The 8,421-nt window shown below is 44.3% G+C and overlaps 1 long non-coding RNA gene across 1 annotated transcript; it reads right to left on the reverse strand.

Annotated features, from left to right (window-relative positions):
• Positions 1-1,062: 1,062 nt before the first annotated feature.
• Positions 1,063-7,979, reverse strand: LOC138440066 (uncharacterized). Its single transcript, XR_011256906.1, has 4 exons — positions 7,826-7,979; positions 6,217-6,323; positions 4,376-4,509; positions 1,063-2,330 (listed from the first exon to the last, which is right to left on the reverse strand). It is a non-coding gene; the product is annotated as an uncharacterized lncRNA (long non-coding RNA).
• Positions 7,980-8,421: the final 442 nt, after the last annotated feature.

Consider the following 8,421-nt stretch of genomic DNA (forward strand, 5'->3'; position numbering starts at 1 on the left):
TATGAGATATCCAAACAAGTCAAATCTGTCAGAAATAGCAGAGAGTGATTCCGACCGATCGAAAAGAGTTCATGTTTCATGGACCTCAGTTTCCCTTGGAAAAACTGACTTCCCGTGATATCTCCAAAACCAATTAGACAAATAATTGGAAGCTATATCCAGTCAAATGAATGTAGACATAATGTTATATACAGTGTACACCAAACTCACTCAAACTTCTTAACAGACAAAAGGCAAAACTGTATCTATGGTACCTCAGCTTAGCTTAAAACTGTATCTACAGTACCTCACTTCTGCTTATAAAATTTAACAACAACAACAACAACACACTAAAGTCTATCCAAAAAAGGATATAAAACATATATAACATTAACTTTAAAGAATTAGACATTTAAACTGTGAAAAACCTTATTCACAAAACTTAAACACAAGCCACAGGAAAATATATTTATAAAATACATATCTGATAAAGGATTGTACTCCAAATATACCAAAAAATCTAGAACAATCTCATAAAAAATGTATACACCTAAACACCTGTCCTACAAAAATATAAAGATAGTAAATAAGCCTATCAAAAAGACTCAAAATCACATATCATTAGGAAATTACAAACTAAAATAACAGTGAGGTAGCACTGCACACCTATTAGATCCAGTAAACTCAAAAAAAAAAACGGGGGTAGGGCACAACTTCTCCGGTGGCTCAGTGGTAAAGAATCTGCCTGACAATGCAAGACACTCTAGTTTGATCCCTTACCCCAGAAGATCCCACATGCCACAGAGAAACATAGCTGGATTTTTCCACAGCTAAACAAAGCTCACCTGTGACCTGAATACTATATGGCTAGCACTTACTAAACAGCTTTGAAAACGTCCAGACAAAAAGTATCACATGATTATATACAACAGCTCTACTTGTAATAACTAAAAACTTTCAAATATCAGGATGTCTTCAGTAGATGACAGTGTAAACAAATGGGGATACATCCAAAGTGAAGGGGAGCAAATGCTACCACAAAATATACCACCTCAGCATGATAATTAGTGGGACCCAATTAACTTTTTTTTTTAGAGGACACATGATCATCTCTGAAACCCAAGTTCAAGACAGCTCTTCTGTGAGTCACATTTACCAGAGAAATCTCATTTCAAAGGAATCCTCTCTATATGCCAGATAGAAGGATGAGACACAGTCTTTTGAAACTCTTTTTTCTTTTCTATCGATAGGGAAAGCTAAGCCGTAAATCTGCACAACAACCATACCCTTCCTTTCCTTTGGTTGTATCTGTAAAATATTTGTTTCTTTTTTAATTTGGCTGCGCCAGGTCAACCTTCATTGAGGTAAGCCAGATATTTAGCTACAACATGCAAATTCTCCTTTGTGGCATGGGAGATCTAGCTCTTGGATCAGGGAATGAACCTGGGCCTCCTTCTTTGGGAGTGTCCAGTCTCAGCCACTGGACCACCAGAAAGTGCCTGTTTTGTTTTCAGATGAAGATGGAATCTAAGGTGATATCTTGGGCCATTTCAGTCACTGACTCAGTTTCCTGAGTTTCTCCAAAGCACGCACAAGGTGCACATTATTAAACTGGTTTGCAAAACAAGAAAAGGTTGTCTGCTACAACACTGTATGCTTACAAATATCTAAATGGTAAATGGCATATTATTTATTTTTAATTACTATGGGGGGGGGGGGGAAAGAATGCAGGATTCATACATGTTACCACATGAATAAATATTAAAACCATCTTCAGTGAAAAAGAAATCCACATCGAAAAGGCCACCCAGAACCCTTATTCACCATGTCTGCTTTCAATCCATCAAGTTTGTCCAAATAACTGAAAATCTCAGTAACACTCTAAATAAAGAAAAAAGGATGAAGATGGAAACAAAAGATATATTCATACACTTGAACAATTGCTAAAAGTGGAAGTGGGGCAGTGGATTACATTATAATGTAGGTACCATATGATTTCCTGATTTTGGAGATTATGTGCTGGTTCTGCAGAAGGTACCCATTTTGGATAAAACACATAGAGTATTTTAGATGATGTGGCAAATGCTAGCACTTGTTCCCATTGCTAGGCATTTTCTGTACATTTTAAATGACTGGAAAGTATACTAGGTTTCAAAACAACCATGTCAATACCACAAAAGAAATTTAGCGCAGACAGGCAGGAAACTTTCTGATACAGGCCAAGACTTACCCAGATGAAGTTCAAGGGAAGCTGGGATGCTCACTGCCCGTGAAGGAGTCCACGTGGAATGAAGAAGTAGTGTGGGAAGTCTATTAGTAACCACCATGTCTTGGGTCCTCTGGATGACCTACTGCAGGAGAAACAGATCTTACAGATAAAATGTTCCACATCACTTCACAAAAAGTTGTTAGACTACATTCAGTAAAGCTGAATCATTTTGGATTAATTTACAATCATAAAATACTACCCTTTACAGTCCAAAAATCACTTGCATTTCTATACACTAATAACAATCAGGAAAAAAATATTAAGAAAATTCCACTTAAATAAAACATCTAGCAACAAACTTAATCAAGAACATAAAAAACCAGTAGTCAGAAAACTAGAAGGCACTGATAAAGAAACCAAAGAAAATACAAACACACAGAAAATTATTCCACGCTCATGCACTGGAACAATGAGGAATTAAAAGGTCCATTCCAACCAAAGTCATCAACAAATACACGGACTGCAATCACAAAATAATATTCAATGGCATTTTTCACAGAAATAGAAATATTCCTAATATTAGGCTGCTACTGTTGAACAGGACCTTAAACGGCCAAAAAGACTCTGAGAAAGAGGAACACAGCTGGAGGCATCTTCCTATCCCTCTTCAAACTACATCACGGAGCTGTAGTGACCACCACAGTGAGGAACTGGCAGGAACACAGACACATGGACTCCAGGAGAGAATAGAGAGCCCAGAAACGAACCCACCTGTACATGGTCAGTTCCTGAAAATCAAACCAGGAACGAGCGAAGAGGAAAGGACAGTCTTCTCAAGAAACAGTGACAGGAAAATGGCCACCTACACGGAAGAACATCAGTGTTCATCCTCTACATCATCTAACGCAAATCTAACTGAAAACCCACCGCTTTGCACACGGAGCTCTTTCCCCCTGAGTCCTCTGAGATGGACCTCCAGTCAGCCCTCAGCTGGACACAGGAAACGTCTACTCCATCCTCATTTTTCGCTCTTGCAGCGCCTCCCTGCTGGTGGGCACTGAGGCAACCCTGCTCCTCTCAGCCTGGATGCAGCCCTGTTATCCAGAAGCCTGAGCCCTGATGGTCCTGAGGAGACAAAGCTCCCGCCAGCTGCTCACGGAGCAGAGTCTAAAGGCAAAGCGTCCTGCGCCCGCGGGTCAGAGGGGCCTTTGGCGCCCCCTGCGGGCCACAAGAGAAGAGCGGGCAGCCCGGTGCTCACAGACCTCAGAGGGCTCACCCAGAAGCAGCTCTGCTGTGAGCACTCAGACTGGAAGCCCAAACTGAAATGGAGCAGAATAGCTCCATGACCCTCCGCAAAACATGGCTAAGGAACAATCAGAGCCTGCATGGAATGCAGCCATAAAAAGGAACACATTTGAGTTTGTTCTAATAAAGGGGAGGGAAGTCAGTCAAAGAGAGAAAAACATGGAATCTAGAAGGATGGTACTGACGAGTCTGTTCACAGAGCAGCAATGGAGGTGCAGACATAGAGAACAGACTTACAGACGAGGGTGGGGAACAAGAGGGAGAGGGTGAGATGAATGGAGAGAGCAGCATGGATGCAGGTACACCTACATTTGTAAATAGACAACCAATGGGAATTTGCTGTATGATTCAGGGAACTCAAACTGGGGCTCAGTAGTAACCTGGAGAGGTGGGAATGCGTGCGAGGTGGGAGGGAGATTCAAGAGCAAGAGGACATAGGTACACCTATGGTTAATTCATGTGGATGTATGACAAATCAAACCAGTATTGTAAAGCAATGATCAATCAACTAAAAGAAATAACTTTAAAAAAATATGAACATAAACACAAACTTTGCAACAAGGTAACTCCATTTAAAAAACTATAGAATTTTAGAAAACTGCAAAAGTTCTACATGACCGTTGGTCTGGTGATCAGGTCTAACATACACAAAACAAGCCAACTTACCAAATTATGAATATAAATTATTTAAAACATTGCCTTTTATCATTTCATACATTTACCCTGTGGAGGACCTTACTCGAGAGAACCAAAAACAAACTGTTAAATGAACCACGGACCACCCACCCTGGCCAGGCAACAGAGAAAAGAAAACACTTGCAGGAATCATCTTACAACAGGAGGTCCTGGGAAGGAACAAGGAACGAACAAGCTACCACCAACCAGAATTCTGGAGAGGTCAGGAGATGGGAGGCTCCAGTTCAGAGGTCCTACCAACCTCCCAGGATCCACTTCGCTGGAATCCATCTCAGCTGAGTGATGCGTGTGCCCCCAAGAAGGATCCCAATTCAGAATGCCTGGCAAGAGACAAACCAGAAATGAGCCCGATGACCATAAAACCTGAGACTGTGAGCCACGTGACAGAGTGGTTCTCTCCGTTTCCCTCACCCTCCTGCCCTCCACCCTGGCAGCCCTTCCCAATAAAGCCTCTCGCTTGGACAGCACTCCTCTCCTCAGACAACTCATTGCCCAGTGTCAGACAAGAACTCACTCTCAAGCCCTGAAAGGGATCCCCCTTCCTTCATCAAAAGCAATATCCAGGAGAAAATATCTTCAAAACGCTATCTTGCAGAGAAGGAAATCAGAGAAGGCAATGGCAGCCCACTCCAGTACCATTGCCTGGAGAATCCCACGGACAGAGGAGCCTGGTAGGCTGCAACCCCGGGGTCACTAAGAGACGGACACGACTTCACTGAGTGGCTTCACTTTCACTTTTCACTTTCATGCACTGGAGAAGGACATGGCAACCCACTCCAGTGTTCTTGCCTGGAGAATCCCAGGGACAGAGGAGCCTGGTAGGCTGCTGTCTATGGGGTCGCGCAGAGTCAGGCACGACTGAAGCGACGCAGCAGCAGCAGCAGCAGCAGCAGCAGCAGCAGCAGCAGCAGCAGCAGCAGCAGAGAAGGAAATGGCACCACCTGCAGTACTCTGGTCTCAGAAATCCCAGGGACAGAGGAGCTTGGTGGGCTACAGTCCAAAAGCAGGGCATTTCTGATGGGAGGAAACAGTCCCAGGGAAGCTGAGCTGCTCACCAAAGGCCCCAGAGCTTTGGATAGCACACCAGAGCTGGGGCTGAGGATTCCCAGCTGCCATGCCTCTTGATCCTGGCCTCTTTCACTAGATACATGTGTGGAAAACTAGTCTAAAATATGCCCTGGTGGTTCCATAGTAAAGAATCCACCCCCCGGTGCTGGAGATGCATGTGCGATCCCTAGGATGGGAAGATCCCACATCCTATGGAGCCCGTGTGCCACAACAGCCGAGCGAGCCTGTGCTCTAGATCCTGGAAGCCACGATGCCGAGTTCACATGCTGCAGCCACTGAAGCCCGTGAGCCTGTGCCCCTCAACAAGAGGAGACACTGCAGTGAGAAGCCTGCAAACCACTAGTTATGGCCCATGCTCACCAAAACTAGAGAAAAGCCCACACACAAAGAGGCAACACAGCCAACAATCAATAAAACTGTTTTCCTAAAACAATGCATATCTGACAAAGAAACTGTATTCGAATTGTCCAAGAACACTAGAGCAAACAAGCCCATTCATAATTGGTAGCGACTGAAATAGACACCTGGCCACTGAGGGTATACTGATAGTAAACTATCATACAAAAACATACTCAAGATACTGGTGCAATGCATGCAGAGCCCCCTTTGAAAGACAATCTGACAGTTTTTTTTTCAGTAACCACGTGGGACAAGCACTGAATTCTGTGTATGACAAGCGGTGGAAGCCAGGTATCTTACCATTGGAATGCAAAGTTACAGATAAACAAAAGGAAACGTTACAATGTCCATGTCGTGGTGGATCAGGTTGGAGACATCACAAATTACCTTTAACTGAATATGTTCAAAGGTGAGCTGGAATACATGGATATATATATATATATATCCATGTATTGTCAGCTGAGCATATTGAGCTCCTACATGTATGTTTTAAATATCATTCTCTAATAAAAGGGAACAGGAAACATCTCCAATGGCCCGGTGGTAAAGAATCTGCCTACCGATGCAGGGAACACGGGTTCAATTCCTGTGTAGGAGATTCCACACGCCCAGGGGCAACGAAGCCCTTGAACAGCTCTTGAAGTTTGCATGCTCCAGAGCCCAAGTTCTGCAAACAGAGAAAGCACTGCAATGAGAAGCCATGGCACAGCAACTAGAGGGTAGCCTCTGCTCACTACAACTAGACAAACGAGCAATAAAGACCCAGCACAGTCAAAAATAATGTAATGTTTAAAAAAAGGACAGTTCTTTGAAGAAATGACTGAGACTAGGGGTGAGACTGTAAATATATGAGACAGGGTCATCTTAAATTATGAGAAATTAAAGAAACTAAAGACAACTATCAAGCTGTCCAAACTGATACAAATGAATGATGACACAGTGTTATCTGTATACACCAGCAAATAACAATCTGAAAAGGAATTTAAACAAACGATTCCCTTTCAGTCATGTCAACATTAATAAAAGACTTTGCTATGGACAGAATGAGGATAACAAGACTGGCACACTGGAAATGATACATGATTGCTGAAAAATACCCTAAAGACATGGACAGATATGCCATAGCGATGAAAAGGCTTCAGTTGGCAATACCATGGAATGCATCTTCAATCTGAAATGAAGATTCAATATGAATTTCAAAAGGCTGAAAGGTGGTTGCTAAACCACAAAAGATGCCAGCATTCTTGGACTCCAGAGGAGAATTCAATCCAGGGCAAGTGACGAAGCTTGATGGCTCAGAGGTTTTCTGTTAAAAAGTTTTATTAAAATATAAAAGAGATCGAGAGAGCTGCTGACGTAGACAGTAAAAGGGGGAAGAGTACCCCCTGCTAGTCTTTAGCCAGATGTTATAGAGCCACTAGCAGTCTGCTAATGAAAGAAAGACAATGTGTCAGAGAATGGCACCAGGCCCCTCACCCACAGCATGCATTGAGATAACATTGGCAGCAGATGAGTCATCCCAGGCCATAAAATGATGGACATGAATCTTGAAGAAAGGCAGATTTCCAAGCAAATATATAGTTTCATTCACATAGATTAAGAGAACAAGGTATGAGTAAAACATACTGGTTTGTCAAGTTTTTTCTGAGCCTTTAGGGGAAACTGACCTGAAGACAGAGCCTTGGGTAAATACATAGTACATTAGCATACCTTAAGACAAACATTTCCATAAGAAAAATGCATTGCTTAGTTCAAGGTTTGAGGAAAGTTAAATTCAGGTGGAGCCAGGAGTGGTCATGGCAACACAGAAATTTCTGAGAAACCTTTTAAATTTGTATCAAGATGGAGAAAAAAAAATGCAGCACTCTTTTGTCTCCTCCGGCCTCTTAAGAGAGAGAAAAAAACGTCTGACACTTGCAGTCTATTTTCTCTGTCTGGAGACCCCTGGCCTTCCTGCCTGTTATCCTCTCCAGGCCTGTAGGAAGCAATACACTAGGCTGCTTGGGAAAACCGCGCGGGTCTGAGCTTTATGCAAAGGGGTAAAGCAGTAAAACCCTTGGCCCCAAAGGCGAGGCTTTTCTGCGACCGCCATTTTAGTCGGCTCCGAGACTGCAAACAAAGAGGGCAGAATACATGGTTCCCTGCTCCGCCCAGTCCGAGTTCCCTTACCTGTGGCCCACAGCCCTGCGCTCTGCTCGCTGGGTGCCAATCGACGGGGACCCAGGAGCCCACGAAACGAGCATTCCCAGCTGCAATGGCGAGCCCTGAGAGCCCTGGCCCCCGACGCGCCGCCATGTTCATCCCGCCCCAGACCCGCTCACGTGAGCCGCGCTCCTGACCAGCCGCCCAGGCTCGCCCCGCCCCCGACGCGCTCACGGTGCGCCCCACCCCCACGCCCCCTTCCAGGACAGGCCCGCGGGACCGCGACTGCCTCCAGGTGAAACACAAGGACAAGCAAATCCACCCCACCGAGACAATCCAAGCTTTTTCTCAGCTGATCTGTCTATGATTTAGGGATAAAACTATGACTATAGAAAGCAAAGATGACCTAGGACAGCCATGATAGTCTATAGAGCCAGACCCTGGCGGGCAGAGGCTTGAAGAGGGTCCGGGAGCTCTGTCAGAACAGCAAGCCTCTGTAGCGTAGCGGTTAGGTGTGCTGGTGAGCAGGCAGACGATGGTCTGTAAGTCAGGAGTTCAAGTCTGCAGCTTAACTCTTTTGCTCTTAGGGGGCGGGGGACAGCAACAGGCGGGACTTAGACCAG

Source organism: Ovis canadensis, chromosome 5, assembly GCF_042477335.2.
Source record: "Ovis canadensis isolate MfBH-ARS-UI-01 breed Bighorn chromosome 5, ARS-UI_OviCan_v2, whole genome shotgun sequence".
Lineage (NCBI taxonomy): Eukaryota > Metazoa > Chordata > Mammalia > Artiodactyla > Bovidae > Ovis > Ovis canadensis.